Source organism: Hydra viridissima, unplaced genomic scaffold (assembly GCF_058129835.1).
Source record: "Hydra viridissima isolate aposymbiotic clone 2 unplaced genomic scaffold, HvirCarnegie_v1 scaffold_3, whole genome shotgun sequence".
NCBI classification, from domain to species: Eukaryota; Metazoa; Cnidaria; class Hydrozoa; order Anthoathecata; family Hydridae; genus Hydra; species Hydra viridissima.
In genome coordinates this window covers 3891947-3912273 of record NW_028324302.1, presented here as the reverse complement: position 1 = coordinate 3912273, position 20327 = coordinate 3891947, and the positions used below count along the sequence as shown (strand labels likewise).

Here is a 20327-nt window from a genome sequence, read left to right as displayed (position 1 = left end):
TGATTGCCGCAACACGCTTATTTAATCACACTTCAAACTCTTCTTTTACTTTGGTTTATTTTCAAAAAAGTATTATTTTAAAACGCGGAAAGCTTGTGGTATTCACTTGTTTTTTTTTTGTTGTTGTATTTTTGAATTGCTTTTGTCTTAAAAAGAAAGTTAAAAACATTCATTTTTTAAATGCAGGTCAGTTTTTCAGATTTCACTTTAAACAAACAGTCACCAAAAATAACAACATACTGACCTTAGAAAACTACTATTCAATCAGTTCTCGCGTGTTTCTATATTTTAGTGTCGTTTGATTCAACCTGTATGCAGTGATATTTTCATTAGCGTGAAGTAAAGTTAAAAGTAAAGATAATTGACTTTGTTAATGTAAATAAAAACTGAAATTAGGAATTATCTGATGAACGAAAACTGAAATTGAATATTAGCATCAGAAACGAAAATAGGAATTCGGAATTATTACCGGACGAAAATTATTGAATATTAAAAAAAAAGATTATTTTAATGATTTTTTTCTTCTTCTTTTGATAAATAATTTACTTTACGTACTTGCTTTAATGTTAGCGCACATGTTGGACCCCAACGATGATATTAAGAATAACTAATTAAGGGCCTGTTTATATGGAAAGCGAGCTGGCTCGGCAAACGAGCCAGCCCGTTTGCCGAGATCTCGGCGTCGTCCTTATTTCAACTTAATTTTATTTTGCGTTTATATGATTAAACGAACTAGCCCGGATCGCCATCCGGGTCAGCTCGTTTATTTATATAAACGCAAAATAAAATTAAGCTAAAATATTGATGACGCCGAGATCTAGGCAAACAGGCTTGCTCGTTTCCCGAGCCAGCCCGCTTTCTATATAAACAGGCCCTAAGAAAAAGAATTTATCTTTATTATATCATTGGATTACAAAACTGGTCACGTGCTTGTCAATCTGTTAAGTATAAATTCATTACGTTCATTCTTTTGTTTCAAAATAATTTAAGTATATAAAGATTCTTAAGAGTTAAAAATCAATCAATAATAGAATAAAGAGTTTATCAAGGTTGTTGGGCGGTGGGAAACGTTACAGTTCTGTATGGGAATTCTTCATTTACGATGAAAAAACCGACAAATCCACAAGTCTAGTACAGGACAAGAATAATGAGGGCGCGTGTGGCACAACTCTAGCCGGAAAAAATTCCAGTAACTTGGTAGCGCATATTCAGAAAATACATCAAGACACACACAAGTTACACGGACGAAAACGAAAAACGAAATTCAGAGAAAGTATTTTTGAAACGTAAAATTGATGAAATCAATTCTACATCTTCCCGATATAGTGGAAAGACAAAGACCCAGAAAATAAGAGAGTGCTTTGAGCACCAAATCGCCGCGTCGCCAACGGAATCAAGTGAATATTAAGGGCGTCAGGATACGTGATTGAAATAATTAATAACAGCTACCTAATGGCATTGCTTGATTAGCGGTCGTTTCGAAAGATGATAAAAACGTTTGACCCAAAATTTAAATTGCCATGTAATAATTAACACAACTAAATTTTTAAACTGTTGTTTTAAATTAATTCAATGCTAAACAATTTTTAAATGTTTACCTGTAATTATAATATTATTAATGTAATAGTATAGTAATAGCATTGCTTTAATTACTTAGAACTGTCTTTTATCACTAAAAACTCCCTCCTTAAAACTTGAACCTATTATTTCACTCCGTAAGACTCTTTTATTAAAAAAAGAAAAAAAAGGTGAGTTAATAAACATCAAAGCCACTTTAAAGCTGCATTTAATTATCAGAGATGGAAAAGTACCAATAGCTATATATTTTTGAATAAAGATGCATTTAAAAAAGCTGACTCTTTCCATATTCCGACTTTATTACCGTTTTCAGATAAAAGCTTCGTCTTTCAAAGCTTCGTTTTTCAAGAATTAGCGTTTAATGAAACTCTATAAAAATGTTGTTTTTTGATTCTTCAAAAATATTTTGATGAATTAATTTTTTTGAAAAAATATAATGAGTCAAGCTCTTTCTAAAGATAACAAATTAGACTTTTTTATAAATTAAGTTTTAAAAAGACAGCTTTTTTTAAAAGCACGATATTTAGGCTTTTAAAATAGTGGACTAAAAAGCTTAAAAAAAAAAAAATTTAAAGCTAAAGAAATTTTAAATTGTGCTTTGATTATATCTTAAAAGAAATATAGCATGATACCTGAAAAATTATTATCTATAAATAAGTTCTTTTAGCGCTTGGCAAGTTATACAGCGCCAAATTATTCAAAACATGGGTTTCAATGCGTTCATTAAAACGAAGTTTTAGGTTTCGCACTACTCGGGTGATTTAAGGCATGCCTCGCTTTTATGAGTGTTCGGTTGCACCACTAAACATTTCTACATACATACATACATACATACATACATACATACATACATACATACATACATACATACATACATACATACATACATACATACATACATACATACATACATACATACATACATACATACATACATACATACATACATACATACATACATACATACATACATACATACATACATACATACATACATACATACATACATACATACATACATACATACATACATACATACATACATACATACATACATACATACATACATACATACATACATACATACATACATACATACATACATACATACATACATACATAGGAACATATATCGTTAAGGGCGACCACCTCTTTATCCATTACAAACGGATCCAATTTAAATTTTTTTTTTGTTCACTAAAAGAGTTTTAATTTCCCTAATCTTGAATTAAAATGTATAATTATACTTAAATACATTCGAATGAGGGATTTCTAAGGACTTTATTTGAAATTTGCCCGGAAGCGTTTAAACAGTGAAATCAAATATTTGTATATATCGAAAAGTTAGTATAAGCGGATCCAACTTTACACGATACTGATTCAAAAGCTTCTATTATATTATATACTGAATACTGAGAAAACCATATCCACATCTTCATCATTGTTGTTGATTTATGCCGCGGTTTGTAGTTTTACTGCTAAGCGCGTCTGGATGCGATTAGTGGAGGTTTTTAAAAGCAAACATTTTTTTTACTTATAAAAGAAGAGAGAAAAACTGTATATAAACAGAAAGAACGAGGAAAGTGCGAAAATTATTATTTACAAATTAGTTTTTCTTTTTCTTGTTTAATTAACCTTAAAAAAAATTGAAAAACATAAAAGAAACATCTTGGAGTTATAATTGATAATGCGAAATACATCACAGCATACAACTAAATTAAAACGAAATGAAGACTTGTTGCCTTCATCATAATCCGTAAGAATAAAGCTCAAAGTCGTTAAATGGGAATTACTCTACTATTATATTTTTTTTTGTTCTCTCCAGAACTTTTATACCTTTTTTTGAAAGTTTAACCCCACTTTTTCTTTCTTGTTTCTGTGTAAAACATCAATTTGCGTTGCAAACTTTGTTTCAAGTCAAAGAACTAATTCCGTTAAAAAATTGGCGATTATAATCATTTTGATGGGATTTTTAAATTTTTCAACTTTAAATAAGACTACTTTATGTTGGTCAAAAATTAATATTGATTGATTTTCTTTCATTTTCAACAACGATCTTTCTCATCTTGCAATAAAGGGAAAAAAGACGGGAGGGGGTGTGAATATGCAGTAGCGCGTCATTAAATAGAAAGGTTAGCTAAGGATGGCGAAAGAAAAGTTTTTAAAATAAAATTTTTACAGCAATAGTAAATGTAAACGTTAAAATATATAAAAAATAAATCTAGTAAATATTTAAAAGAATTATGCTCCAGCTTCTTCATATTCTGTAATTTTACTTTTTCTAAAGCAAAAGTATGTCTTATTTTTTAAACATTATATATATATATATATATATATATATATATATATATATATATATATATATATATATATATATATATATATATATATATATATATATATATATATATGATTATCATATAATCATTTAAATCACATATGCAGGTTATATGAATCAAATTTTATTGAGGAAACAGAATTTTACCTAGAATTCTTTATCTTCTTAAATTCACTGTTGAATTTATCCCTAACTTTTTCTAATCCTCTCAACTTATGATGAGGAAATTTGCTTAAAACATTCAAGAAATTGTGATGCTGGGGTCTTTTATTAGAAATAAAGTATGCTTTGAATGCTAATTCCAATTCTTTCATTTCTTCTGTTGACCACTTACTCCATGTTTTTTTCTAAATAAAATTTAGTAAATAATTTTCTTTTCTTTTTTGAAAAATATGTGTGTGTGTGTGTGTGTGTGTGTGTGTGTGTGTGTGTGTGTGTGTGTGTGTGTGTGTGTGCACATATATATTTTTATATTGATATATACTATAAAAAAAAATGTACAAAAATTAATATTTTAGTTTGTAATTTTCTCTGTAATTTAATATTTTGTTACCCTTTTACTAGAAACACCATTTTCATCATCTGCAATGGCAATATCAGAATTTTCTTTCTGTTTACGTTTGATTTCTTTGGTTTGCTTTGTTCTTTCATCTGAAATAAAGTTTGCAATCACAGCTACAGATACAGGTACTGAGTTTATTTATTTTCAAAATTAGTTAATCTGGTTAAGTATTAGTGTTTGCCATATAAGATTTTAGTATAAATTCTGTGTTGTAATTCTTAAAATGATTAATGCATTGATTATAGTTTGATTTCAATGTTACTCGTTAAATCCTAGTGTAGTTATAATCTCAGTTTTTTCGTTTAAAAACTTCATTCATTATAAATTACTAACCTTCAGTTGGCTTATCAACTGTTACAGAATTGATACCTTCAACTTCATAATCACTTTTGTCATCATCTAAAACATTGTCTATTTTTTTGTTTTTTAATTTCTTTCCCTTATCTACTGCTGTTAAAATTTTTGCCACTTTTGTCAATTCTATATGACTATCTTCTTTGCGGTACCATGCAAAATGAACATTATGAGTATGCCCCATATTGTTTGTAAGCCATGTTAGTTCAGCCTGTGACATGTCTAGGAGCTGCAGCAGAGTTGCAAGGAGCTTACGAGTTCTTGTAGGTGTGATTAGTTTTGGTTGCTTTAATAATGGTATCTTCTTTGTTAAAGCTTGTAAGGTGTCCCATCCCCAGTAATAAAGATCGCTTAAGCCACTTGCAAATACATATAAGTTGTCGCTCAATATGTTTGCAGCTGTGCGATATTTAACTAACAGTCTTATCACTGAAACTGACTCATCTGTAAATAGAATTGGTACTAAAGCAGATTTGCCCTTTTTTTTCTTTCCTTCAACGTAGCATAATTTAAGGTGACATGCTAGTTTCCGCTCTACCTAGATTATCAGATTATACCAGTTTAAACCAAAATTAAATAATTTCACATCAGTTAGCCCATACAGTTTTAAAATAAAAAGTAATTTAAAAAAAACTACCTCATCTTCAATTTGGTCAATATCATTTCGACGTTTCCATCTGTCATCTTCTACTCCTTCCCAATCTGAAAGTTTTAGTTTAGAAACCTCCCCTCCTCGTCGTGCATTGAAACTCATCCAGCGTGCAAGTGTGAGTTTTTGTAAATATCTGTATTCTTTAACAACAAATTTTTCACAATTTTTTTTCTATTTCATTGACTAGAAAGGATCTAAAGATAACAACATCATCTTCAAGAGGAAGTTTCTCAGGTGCTTTAGCCTTTTTACACTTATAGGTTGCCCTTGCATTATTTGCAAGTATGAGCCACTCTGATTCATATAGTTCTAAAAAATTTCTACACTTTTCTGTCCTTATGCTATTATTTTCTTTTAGCGACACAGCACGGACAATTAAAACTAGGTTGTGAAGTGAAAAACCAAGCTTGCAAAAAGTATTAGGATTGTCAATATCTCTTGGGCCTCTGTACCCTGTTAAAAATTTTGCTGAACTTACTATTTTGTCAAAGTTTTCACTCAACACCATATCTTCAGCTCTAGCATTGGAATTATTTGATTGTTTTCTAAATTCAATCAAAAGTTTTGCCAAGCAACGAAGGGAACCTCGAATATCATGGTATCTGTTTTTTTCTTTCTTTTGAAGCAAAAGATATCCCTCTTTGAACATTAGAGCATGTTCGTTTCTCAGCTGTTGCACTCAGTTTAATCTATAAGGTTTTTGATAAAAATTGCAATAAAAATTTTTTTTAGTTGATTATTGTCAGATAAATAGTTTGGTAAAAGTATGTGAGTAAAAAGAAAAATTTCACAACAAATGTAAAGAAAAACTATTAGTATATACCTTGTTGTTCAAATTTAACCTTAAAACCTGGGCATTCTCTTGATTTTCTGTGTTATTGGGATAACATTGTCCCATAACCAGACTTTCAAGGAGAAGGCCCTGGGAATTAGGTTCATTTAACCATTGTGAGTTTTCTTTAAACCCTATACTATTTTCTTCAGGTTGGGTTTCTTTGATTTTACAAGAAAACTTATTAACTGTGAAGTCCATAAATTCAATATTCTAGCAAGATATAAGCAATATACCATTAAAAACTGTATAAAATGTGAAAACTTTACAAATCATAAATAAATAAAAATGCAAATTTGATAGTTTAATAAATTTAAAAAGTTTAAGAAAATTTAAAAAGTTGTTAGTTTTTTTTTCTTTACCTTCTTGAGCTCACTACATGATTGCAAACTTGTCCCTAGAACATTGTCCTTGTTAAAGTTATCAATTAAATTATCTTTAAAAAAAACACTTTCAAGGAGCTTGTCCTGGGAACTAGTTGCTAGGTCAAGTTTCTTATTATGTGTTTCTGATTCTTCAAATGAGGTTATTTTGTTTTTCTCAGCCTCTTCACTTGTAAAAGAATTCTTGCAATTTAATGTCATCTTGGATACTCCATCATTGGATACTCCATCATACATTAACAATTCTTGGTTCTAATAAGAACGAAATTTTTAAAAAGGTTTTTTGGAGTCTCACTATTGTCTTAGTAAATAGTTACACGTTTTTCAAATGTATGACAGTAATTCAAAATTTTGAAAACACAAAATTGTTTTTAGTAATAAAAAAAGTTTTGAAATTTTGGATTTAACTTATTTTACCTGAGAATTTGGTTGCAATTTTTCAATTTCCAATATCACAGCTTCCTTTTGCTTGGATGACAAGGTGTTCTCCATGAACTCAATAAACTGCAAATAAAAAATTGCTTAGGAGTTAAAACCGAAAAAATTTGTACAAAAAAACTTTTTTTTTAACTTTATTAAGAATAAATTTAAAAAATGTATTTTCATTTTATTCGGAATGAATTTACTTTTACGGACATATGTTACGTTAATAATTAGTATATTGTTCAGTTACCCTTTCTAATTCAGGTCGTTCCGATGGTTCTCCGCTCTATGCAGAATGAATAAATGAAATTGTAATTGTTGCATCTATTGATTTTGTTTGGTAGAGATTTTTTACATCATCCAATATTGGTCTGATGCCTTTGCATAAAGCTTCAGTTAGTAAGTGATCCTTTAAAGATGGAAGTACGTTTTGCCAAGGTGATGACAGATCTGATAAAATTTCGTAAGCAGAAATAGCCCAAGAAAATATATCGGTTTTCTTCGATGGAGTTTTTACGTAACCAAAACAGATTTCTGGTGCAGTATACGATAAAGTCATTCCTTTTGTCGGAAAAGAAGTTACGGTTGCAGTTATAGTTTCTTTTAGGAGCATCATTCCATCAAAATCAGCTACCTTAACTGATATTTCATTTAAACTTCCGAATACAAGTAAGTTGCTCGGTTTAAAGTCACGATGGACAACTCCATTGTTGTGTAAATAAATCAATCCTTTGGTGGCTTGGAATATATAGTTTAATCTCTCTTTAAAGTTGAAATAAGTATTGTCATTAAATATTGATAAAAGTGATGACAGGTTGTGTACTTTTTCCCCGTCGACATTAACGCGGCAATATTCAAAGAGTAGCGCTGACGGTTTTGTACTAAAACCGCAGAACTTTACTACGTTATCATTTTCCAGTTTTCTTAATACATGAGCGATATCCATGATCTTTTTTTTCGAAACTTGCCTCTTAAACGCTTTCACAGCAACTGTATTTTTTCTTAAATTGTGAATGTATACGATTGCGGATGTGCCTTCGCCTACTATCATTGATGGATTTAATGGCAAATCGTATACATTAAGATGAGCTATTTCTTCTTCCAGTTTTTTTATTGACAAGGGTAAAAATGATGCCATGTTTAGCTGTAAATTAGAGTAAAGTGATATTATAAGTTCTTAAAAATCTTAAATTTTTTTAAAATCTCGAAAATATGTTTAGAAACTATTATCGTTTAGTAAATATAGTTATTTTTAAAAACGAGTTTCGTACAGAAAATATTTATACATAATAAATTAAAATATCTAAAAACTCCTCAACTCTATCTTTTTACTATTTTTACGAATCTGTATAAAATGAATGTGGGCAACTATTTATTTATGCTCTATGACGATTTATTTTGTTTTGTAAAGTTCGTTTTAAAAAACCACCGCTAAAATGACATGTTTCTGCTTCTTTATTGGTTCGCCCAAAAATAACTAAATCAAGAATACGGTTGTGATTAAGTCGATAATTACTTCGATGAGTGGCAAAGCCAAAAAGCATAATTATCAAATTTCGCTAAAACTTCACTCGTTGTTAACTAACTTAAAAATAACAAAACTGTATTGTAATGAATTCGTGAAATTATCAATATATTAAGAACTGTAATATTTGTAACAAAATGAGCTTACAGAAATTCTAAAGTTTCCTTATTTTTGTGAAACATCTTTCAATTAATGCCTGTAATCAATAATGGTATAATATCTTACCTGGGTAATATTTTCGTCTTTGATTTAAAAATAATGGAGATTCAATTTCATAGGGTTACAAACCGATTAAAGAAGAAAAAAAATTTTTTTTTATATATTGTTGTTTTTCGTTTTGAAACGGTTTTAAAACGCTTAGTATGTCACGTTTCGAATTTTCTAATCTTAAGAATAAAATAGCTTGCATTGCGTTTTTAAACCCGTTTGCAACGCGTTGTAAACCCATTTTATATAATTCGTAAATTTAGATTATAACAATAATGATAAATAGATAATATATTATAATAATAAAATAGATAATATATAATAGTTAGATAGCAACGATAAAAATGGCAATAAATCGTAATTTAGATAATAACGGATAATTTGGATAAAACAAAATAAAAATTCTTATAAAGAATAATGTTACAATACTCAGTTCACAGCAAATAATGATTTACTAATAAAATACAAGAATATCATTAGAAATAAATTAATCACAATATAAAATTAGAGTTTCACAAAATTTATATTGTAACAGTTAAATCAGAATTTTTATTTTAAAAATTTTTAGGTAAAATTAATAATATATTCACAAAGAAAAATATATAGAGGTTAAAGAATGATATTAACCAGAACTATTCAGGAAGAAATGGTGAAGTCCCTTAAAAACAGATTCTTGGACTTACGGATAAAACCTGTTGTTAGGACGTTCAGGAGGGTATTCCAAAAAATATAGTTATAAGTGACTGACCTTAGGTTATCTCGACACGTTGTCATATTATTAAAACAGTTCTGAAAAAAGTTTGGAAGGATATCGTGTATTTGTTCCCAGATAAATGGACAATTTAAAAACTGATTTAAGTTAAAAAGGGAAAAACTTAGGATGTCATTACGAAAATTATTGTGCATAAATTCGTACTGCCCTATTTTGAAATGCAACGGTTTTAGAAAAGCATGCGGTTTTAGAATTTCCCAAACTTGACAAACAAATTGTAAATGGGATGAGTGTTATATGAATAGTAACGTTTTATATTTAACTTTAAGTCGATCTTATGCTAACATTCCGTTGGCTTAATTTGAGAATAAGATCATTTAAGTGTGTTTTGAATGAAAATTTCTCACCTATCACAACACCGAGTTATATCACTAGATAAAGTTTTTCAGCCATTTATTCTAAAGTTCATGTTTTTAGGAGAAATAAAATATAGTTTTCGTAATAAAGTTAGTATGTTACATTTTAAATATTAAATTTCCATAAAAAAAGATCAGTAATACAGTTAGTTAATCTTTGGTATTAAGAGAAAAAAATCCTATAAAGAACAGCTAGTATAGGCCAAAGACGGGCACACATGAGAGCTCCATTCCTTTTTTTCATTTTACAATTAGTCGCACCATAATTACAGTTAATTGCATCAAGTCACTCATATTTAAGAAAATATAGTTAAGAGAAAGAAACTACAAAATAGTTGTTTTAAAAATGTTACTATAAAATTTAGAAAATTGTATTTGATAAAAAATATAACATTTATTTGCTGATGGTGCCCAGCAGTGTAAATGCGCGCGGACTTTTTATTTTATTTAAATATTTTTTTGTTTTAGCCTAAATTAAAATAACAAAATATCTAGATTTTATGAAATGTTAATATCCCAAGATTGAGGGAAAAATGTTCTTAAATGTGAATTAAAAATACGGATGTAAATTTTCAATGGCAGCCAGAAGAGGATCCACATATCCCCATTGTTAGTATTGGCGAAAGATAATAAACAATCAAAATCAGTCCTAAAAATGAAAAAATTAGTAAAATTCAGTATACGTATTTTCTCCTTTTTTCTAGTTTATTCTCTGTTATCAAAAAATCATGAAAAAATGAACAATTGTAAATTAAAAACAAAATATCATCAAGTTAGCGCAAAATTCAAAAATCGAGTTTTCATGTTTTTCTATGGCCGATGATATTGACACCCTAGACATAAATTCCAAAATGGAGTTAATTTTCTTGGGATGGAGGGGGAAATTATCCCCGAGAAAATTAACCCTTTTTGGACATTGACGCCAGGAATTAATTCATTCCTCAAAAAATTGGGGATGATTGTCCAGGGGATAATGATATAAATTCCTCGATTTACGGAGGAGAAGCAACAAAAAAACATTTAAAATAAAAAAATTAATCACAAAATTTGCACAATTTTCAAATTCAATACAGAGTAAGAGAGATCTCTAAATATATAAAAATCGATTTTATATAAATTATGCAGGCATTAGGTGACTTCTGCATTGGAACTTTTAATGAGGTAACATTTTGTGGGAATAAACTCGCAAGCAAAAAAAAAAGTTGTTTTTTTAAGAGTCTGTTTATAACTACATATGAACAAAAAGTAGTTACAAAGTTTGATCATAACTGAGTAAAACCATCATAAATTTGTTTCTAGATTTAAGAAACTTTAAGAAAATAGAAATTTGTGACTTAAAAACAAAGAACTTTCAGCTAATTCTAAATCTTTTATTGTCCCGAGTTTTGCTTGCAGTAAGATTGAACAATATCTTACTTAAGAAAGTTTTACATAATATGATTACTCCATTTCTTTTAAACTTATTTCACTTAAAAAGTGAAATAAGTTTAAAATCACAAGGTTACACACCACTAGATTGTAAAGAAAACTTTATACAATAAAGTTACACGTTGTTTTTTTTTTAATAAGAAACCAAGCAAATGGGCTAGTACTAGCAAGTTTCTTATTTTAAGGGTACTTTTTTTCAATTCTATTGCTAAAAGTTTTATAAGAGTTTCTTAAGGGTTTCAAAACTTTTTCTTTTTTCTTTAATTTCGAATTTTTCGATTGCGCGTAAAAATTAATTACTTATTGAATTGTTGTTCTCCATTGTAGATAATATTTGTTTTAATTTCGTGTTATGTTGATATTTGGGTGAAAAATTATGAAAATTCCTCTTAACAAAATAAAGTTATTATCGAAAAGTAACTCAGTACTAATAAGTTTCTTAAGATTTTTGGATTTCTAGTACTAGTTTCTTATAAACATGTTTCTTATAAAAAAAACGTGTAAACTAAGTAAATTAATGCAGCTGTAACTAATAAAATGCGCTTTCTACTTTACTTTAAATTTAAAAAGACTTAGAAAACTTGTAGATATTTTCAGTTTGAAATTTAGTTGATAATAAGTTGGGGATTTATGGACTCTACTTATATATTGTCTACTTTTAACAACTCTCGATTAACTTTATCAATATATATTTCGTGTTAATATGAATGTTACAAAAACACATTTTAGACAAAACTATTTTCTCTCCAATAAAAGGTTTGGTGTGACAAAACACGTTTGGTGTTTCATTTATCAATCAACCAGTTTCATATCTAAAAAAATTTATTTTTCTGTGATACTTATGAATTGCTCAAAAATATATTTTTTACTTTAACAGTGGAATGTTTTCACTGCGAGCCGTTGTGAAACGGATTTGAAACGCGTTGCAAACCAGTTTCAAGCGATTAGCAAATATTATTACGTTTTTAAATTTAGCAAAATTCGAAATTCGATTGAGCGTTTCAAAACCGTTTCAAAACCGTTTCAAAACGAAAAATAGGAATATAAAAGTTATTTTCGCTCAAACTTTTTTAAATCAACTTTACCAAGTATTTCATTTACTATCCCGACTGAAATGAATAACGAATTTAAACAATTTTCTTTGAAAATGACTTAGGAATAATTATGTTACGAACATGAATCATTTCACATCAAAACGACTAAACTTTTATAATAAAGAAACTATATGTCACACTATTTTTAATATTGGTACTAGTCGCTCAAACATTTGAGTTAGAACTACTCAAAAAATTTCTCTCAACTCCCAATACCTTCGGAAATATCTTTTGTCAAAGATTAAACTTCTTTAGGATCATTCTTAAAATTGGTATCATGGACTCTCAATATTGTTAATAAAATGGGTTCTATTGAAAAACAAATACTCTAAGAATGTAAGTAAAGGTTTTGTGATACAAGGAAATCCTTAAAAATCTTTTCAAATGAAATTCTCTGCAAAGTTACCAAGAATAATGCATTCATTATTCTCAAGCGCGTTCTTTAAATCTTTCAAATAACTTGCATGACTTTTGGCTATGTAGAAATGAGAAGTTAATCCATAGATAGCTGTTATGAGACTTTTATATTCATCTTATTTATTTAATTTATTTTTCCATCATTCTAAATTGTAGGATATGGGAAGGCGGAGGGGGATGTTACCACCTTCAAAATGCAGTGTTATTATTTTTTTAAATTAATATAGTCATTTAAGTGAGATGAAAGGTTAGTTGCTATAAAATTAAACTGTTGTTTTAAATTAATTCAATGCTAAACAATTTTTAAATGTTTACCTGTAATTATAATATTATTAATGTAATAGTATAGTAATAGCATTGCTTTAATTACTTAGAACTGTCTTTTATCACTAAAAACTCCCTCCTTAAAACTTGAACCTATTATTTCACTCCGTAAGACTCTTTTATTAAAAAAAGAAAAAAAAGGTGAGTTAATAAACATCAAAGCCACTTTAAAGCTGCATTTAATTATCAGAGATGGAAAAGTACCAATAGCTATATATTTTTGAATAAAGATGCATTTAAAAAAGCTGACTCTTTCCATATTCCGACTTTATTACCGTTTTCAGATAAAAGCTTCGTCTTTCAAAGCTTCGTTTTTCAAGAATTAGCGTTTAATGAAACTCTATAAAAATGTTGTTTTTTGATTCTTCAAAAATATTTTGATGAATTAATTTTTTTGAAAAAATATAATGAGTCAAGCTCTTTCTAAAGATAACAAATTAGACTTTTTTATAAATTAAGTTTTAAAAAGACAGCTTTTTTTAAAAGCACGATATTTAGGCTTTTAAAATAGTGGACTAAAAAGCTTAAAAAAAAAAAAATTTAAAGCTAAAGAAATTTTAAATTGTGCTTTGATTATATCTTAAAAGAAATATAGCATGATACCTGAAAAATTATTATCTATAAATAAGTTCTTTTAGCGCTTGGCAAGTTATACAGCGCCAAATTATTCAAAACATGGGTTTCAATGCGTTCATTAAAACGAAGTTTTAGGTTTCGCACTACTCGGGTGATTTAAGGCATGCCTCGCTTTTATGAGTGTTCGGTTGCACCACTAAACATTTCTACATACATACATACATACATACATACATACATACATACATACATACATACATACATACATACATACATACATACATACATACATACATACATACATACATACATACATACATACATACATACATACATACATACATACATACATACATACATACATACATACATACATACATACATACATACATACATACATACATACATACATACATACATACATACATACATACATACATACATACATACATACATACATACATACATACATACATACATACATACATACATACATACATACATACATACATACATACATACATACATACATACATACATACATACATACATACATACATACATACATACATACATACATACATACATACATACATACATACATACATACATACATACATACATACATACATACATACATACATACATACATACATACATACATACATACATACATACATACATACATACATACATACATACATACATACATACATACATACATACATACATACATACATACATACATACATACATACATACATACATACATACATACATACATACATACATACATACATACATACATACATACATACATACATACATACATACATACATACATACATACATACATACATACATACATACATACATACATACATACATACATACATACATACATACATACATACATACATACATACATACATACATACATACATACATACATTTATACATACATACATACATACATACATACATTTATACATACATACATACATACATACATACATACATACATACATACATACATACATACATACATACATACATACATACATACATACATACATACATACATACATACATACATACATACATACATACATACATACATACATACATACATACATACATACATACATACATACATACATGCATGCATGCATGCATTCATACATACACATACATACGTAGATACACATGCATAGGTGTACATATATATATTCATTATCTAATCTCTAGATTCCAGACAAGAAGCATTTAAAAAGGTCTCTACTTAGACCAAACACTGGTATTAGTTTAAAATACATTTATTGCTAAAAAAGCACTGTTTAAGTTAAAATGTACTGTCATTGTATCTTCAAAATGTTAAAAAAATCCATGTGTTGCAATATACATACTATTTATTTTTAAAATCTTAATACATACTGTCAATGATACAAACTATTTGTTTTGTAATTGACTATATATTATAATATAAGATATTAAAATTTAGATGTTTGTCAGAAAGTATAAAAAGAAAATGGTATTGATTTTTCAAATTATTTTTCTGTGCCATCCAGTCTATTAAACACTTACAAAAACTTTCATAAATTAATAATATAAAAAGTTAAATAAATTCAGCTAAAATTCTAGTTTGTGTTACATAGAATCACATTTAATATTTGTTACAAGTTCCCAAAATGATGAAATAAAACGCCTTCATGATGAAACAGAATTCTTACAAAGCAGGTTAAAAATGGCAGAAAAGGCTGCTGAGAGGGAGTACGTGTCTAACAGTGATGATCAATCGAGAACAAATGAAAATCAACCTGTAGAAAGCATCCAAAAAAGTCAAGTACAAGAACTTGCTAAAAAAGAAAACGCAGAGCGAAAGAAAGAAAAAATAAGAGCTTGTCTTCATAAGTATGTTGGACCTTCTGGAACTGTGAAGAAGAGAAAAGTAGGAAACAACCGTAGAGTTTTTTGTATAATCTGCCCTGTTTGTGAAGTAAAGCAAAGTCGTTTGTTAAATCATTTAGTTGTAAAGCCTAAATTTCTAAAGGAAGATGCATCATTAAAAGAAAGTGAGTTAAGGGGTGTTATATTTGTGGTCTCAGAAAAATAAGCATGGTATTGCAAAGCCGTTGCCATGCCTTTTATGTTCTAAATGGCACTTGTGTTTGGATAATCATCTTAAAAATAAGCATCAAATGAACAAAGATCAAGTTAAAGATGTTTTTCGTATATCTGTTTTCCGTTGTGCTATAGGCTTTGTAAGATCAGAATTCCACTCTTCCATATAATCTTTTAAGTTATTTAAATGGTCTCTTTTTAGGCCAATATACACATGTCTTCTTCGAGAAAACACCAAGAAAAGTCTGAGAGCTACAAACTCCACTCTAAGACTTGAAACTTCATTCCCACCATTACCAATCTGTGCAACACTAGGGTTGTGATATGCATCTTCAACAAGCAACACATTACTGAAAGCAGATTTTGGATAGATAATCATTTTCTCATCAATAGCTAACCAAAGACACTACACAGGTTCATTATAATCTTTTTTCAAACCATAGAGAAGCTTTGAAGCTTGCTATGCTAGTTGAGGTTGGAAATCACAAGAACTTTTGAGGTTGGAAATCACAAGAAAGTTTTAGAGAAGGCAGAAATAGAAGATCTCACTAACTCTATATATGAAGGAGAAAAAAACCATCTCTTCAAAAGAACATATATTAGAGTGGTTAAACTCAAAAAGCATTGTTGATCCGAAAGAAATGTCTGAAATAATGAATATTTTATTAGAAACAGAAAACAATGTCGTGTCATTTTACACTGACAATGATCAATGTGAAAGTTCAAATAATCTGGTATTACTCTTACAATTTTGTTATTGTTAAGCAATTATAAAAGGTTTTAAAAATATTTAAGAATTACTTTTCTTTAAATTTTCCCAGAGTTTAGACGGTGAATCTGACTCAAATACAGATGCGTCAACAGGTCAATCCAAACCATGTGTCAGTACTTCAATGAATCAATATTAACTGGAAACAGTTAATATTGTTTATTTGAAACTTTAACATACAAGCGTGTATTGTAATACATTGAGTTTTTTAAAATTAGTTTGTTTTTTTTTTTTTTTTTGCTTAGATTGTTTCTCCATACTCCTTTATATTTTAGAACGCTTATGCTAATGAAAACCTCATACTTTCATCTGATTCCAAATCCACTCCTCAAGTTAGTAATTTTTATGTTTTTATTTGCGATTTTTACTATTTCAGTAATCTTTTAGTAATCATTTTGTAAATGGCAATAAATGCGTATGAGTATTTTTATTATTACAATTTAATAAATTATTATTATAAAGTTTAGAGGAAGAGACAGTCACTTCTTTTAAAAGATGAAAAGTCTTATCCACAGAGAAAAAGAACTCAAAGATTTTAAAAAGGAAGGCTTGCTAGACGATGAAGTATGCTACTTAAAGTTTATATACGCTGAAATAAATTTGTATAAAATAAATGAAGCACCATCTAATAACGAGATGCTAATTAATTCTAATTATCTATTTTAAATGGTGAACTTAAAATGGTTGTTCCTTACTTTGTTTTAGGAAGGAAAATCTCCATGCCATTCTCCAGATCATTCTCCAGTCCTTTTTCTTCCTACTTCTTTAGGGTCAAATTCCAATTAGGATACCATGATATAAAATGTAAATGAATTTTGCAGCGTTCAATTTTAAGTATTGTTCGGTTAGGAACCATTTTTCAAAGAAACGTTTGATAAATTTCAAACTTTTTTCTGTTAGCCCTTAATTCTTACTGCATTTGTCTTTTAACTTAATGAGGCTAGGGTTTTCTTGTTTTAGATATTACAAAAGTCTGATATTCCTAAAAAGGATGATCTGATTAAGGAAGAAAGCGCAGAAGATCTTTCTTTTTACTTCTAACCGAACTATCTTCAAGTATTATATGTCGTGCGGATTTTGATAACGTATATAGGAACCGAACCTTTACTGCTGAAGAGGTCAGAAACTGCCTTGACAAGCAGCCGTGGAAAGCAGACATTTTTCAAGAGCATGACGAACACTTTTGGAAAATTCTAGTTTTAAATATTCGAGAAAGATGAAAGAAATGCTCAGAAAAGAATCAAATTTTAAAGCTAAAGTCGTGGACAGAAGACTCTAAGAAACTGTCTTCAAACCATGTAATAAAACTTGTCAAAATTTAAATTTTGTACCTTTAAGTTCTAAAGTTTTCTTTCGCTTAGCTCCAAATAATTTTTTTCGCTAATTTCCTAATATTTTGTTTTGCTAAGTTGCTAAAACTTTCTTTAGCTAAGTTCCTAACACTTTGTTTCGCTAAGTTCCTAATATTTGTTTCGCTAATAATATTTGTTTTTGTAATTGTAATCCTATAATTCTATTATTTTTTTCGCTAATAATTGTTTCGCTCAGTCCTTGCATTTAGCTGGAAAGATTAAAGAACCTAGGTCTCTTGATTGAAATCGAGGCTTCCTGATTTCAAAGCGTAATAATACAACCACTTTTGTTCATGACGAACACTTCAACCAAAAATACGAATAATTCAACCAGTCGCTTAATACAACCAAAATACAACCAAAATACAGCCTTTTGCTGAATAATGCAACCATTAAAATCCGGAGGCGTAATAATACAACCACTTGCAGAACAATGCAACCTCCGTTATAATAACAATGATAATAATAATGATAAAAATAATAATGATAATAATAAAAATAATGATAACAATAATAATATTAACAATAAAAAAAAAAGATAATGATAACAATAATAATAGTAACAATATTAATAATATATATACATAACTAAAATACAATCATATTCACTAACAAAAGAAGTACATAACAGCAACAATACAAAACAGCAGTAATTAGTAATAGGTGTCAGCAAAAAATATATAAACACTTATATTAAAGTAACTTTAAATATACGTAACATTAATTGTTTGTATCATGTTTTTAAATGGATGCATAAAATTTATTGTTTGAATGATGTTTAAAGTTCCGAAACATATTTTCTTTTTATTAATTTGTATCGAAGAACAGTTACTCAACATTTTTAATTAAAACATTTTTCTTATACTAATACCATACTAATGAAAGACAACATTAATAAGGGAGAAATAGTGTGTAACTCATCTCAGATAATTCATAATGCGATATCAAAATGAGCTCAAAAAAGGTTGGATGACCTGCGAAGGTTTTATACAAAACTCGTAATAATTGTGGAAGATTTGCTAGAAAACCTTCTGATTTACCCGTGATTGATCTACTTACTTACAAACAGCTAATTCAATACGGTTACAAGATTGAGCAAGAGCTATTTAATGGACATAAAATTGACTGTGTATCAATTGTGACGGTAGAAAAGGTCGGTAGTGGCTTGCAAAAGCTTTGGTATAGAGTTAGTCTGAACCTCCCTCTGATAAAAGAAAAACCATTGAAAAATAAAATATCAAGAAAGTTTCAAAAAGTTTTTTCCGCTCAGCGGATTCAATCTAAAAACCATAAATCCAGTATAAGCTGGCTGGAAAAGAAAACGGAAACATTATTTCATCTGTCTGCTTGTCGGTGGGATCTTCAAATTATTGAAGATTGCAAAGATAGGTACAAATGTTTTAATGTTAAGAGATGTGCAAGAGATTTTATAAGGATAGATGGAAATCCTCCGAGGTTTACAGAACCCTGCGTAATAAATATTTTGTATATTTGATGTAGTAGTAAAAATCATAAACAATTAGACGAGTTGGATGTAGAAAAAGTGAGTGCACAATCAAACACATAATTTGTCTCTTTGAGAAAAGTAGAAAGGTAACACATGCAGTCTTTTTTTTACCAGTATTATTAGGCATTTACAGTTACACTTCGCAAAAACGGTAGGTTATGTAAAGAAAATAGCGTCAGTTGCTTATCTCTAATCATTTGACCGTGACCTCGTATTTCATTAGCCGTCACCTTAAGTTAAAATACTTTTAATTTTAAAGTAACTTACTTACTTTAGGTCCCTGTTCTGGAAAGAGAAAACTTAAAGGACCAAAGATCCAAGGGCCGAAAGGAATCTGGCAGTTAGGTAATGTGGATCAACAAGTGTTTTTAATATTTAAAGTGGACCAACAGAGGCAACAAGTGTTTTTAACATTTCCTCAAATGAGTTACATCAAGCTATTCAAACGGGTAATCAACTTCCTCTTACTGATCTGCCAAACAATTCTCAATCGATATAAAGAGCTGTAAAACTCACATCTGAAGCCTCTAAAAAGGTTTATGGAAGGGTGAAGAGACGTTGTTTCATTCTGGCTAAAAACCAGAGCAGAACTGAAAACAAGAGAAATGCGACTAAGTCAGAATATTCTATACGTTCTTCAGAGTAATTTTGCAAACTTTCAAATATAAATATTGAAGTTGACAAACATAAATATTGTTACAAATATAAATATTGACGTTGACAAACATTTCTGTATAACTTTAAATGTGAGTTCCAA

General features: G+C 28.8%; 2 long non-coding RNA genes and 2 pseudogenes across 4 annotated transcripts; 2 read left to right on the top strand and 2 right to left on the bottom strand.

The window, feature by feature from the left end:
- Positions 1–3711: 3711 nt before the first annotated feature.
- On the bottom strand, positions 3712–4604 carry LOC149890647 (uncharacterized). Its single transcript, XR_016451083.1, has 3 exons — positions 4470–4604; positions 4064–4263; positions 3712–3859 (listed from the first exon to the last, which is right to left on the bottom strand). It is a non-coding gene; the product is annotated as an uncharacterized LOC149890647 (long non-coding RNA).
- LOC145186965 (uncharacterized) lies at positions 3730–7931 on the top strand. The gene is made up of 3 exons (XR_016451082.1): positions 3730–3870; positions 4481–4603; positions 7387–7931. It is a non-coding gene; the product is annotated as an uncharacterized LOC145186965 (long non-coding RNA).
- Positions 4807–8268, bottom strand: LOC149890646 (uncharacterized; annotated as a pseudogene). Its single transcript, XR_016450485.1, has 4 exons — positions 7373–8268; positions 7117–7203; positions 5470–6951; positions 4807–5370 (listed from the first exon to the last, which is right to left on the bottom strand). The product of XR_016450485.1 is annotated as an uncharacterized LOC149890646 (transcript).
- Positions 8269–15363: 7095 nt separating this feature from the next.
- On the top strand, positions 15364–17932 carry LOC149890645 (uncharacterized; annotated as a pseudogene). The gene is made up of 4 exons (XR_016450987.1): positions 15364–17043; positions 17174–17275; positions 17417–17515; positions 17672–17932. The product of XR_016450987.1 is annotated as an uncharacterized LOC149890645 (transcript).
- The last annotated feature ends 2395 nt before the right edge of the window (positions 17933–20327 follow it).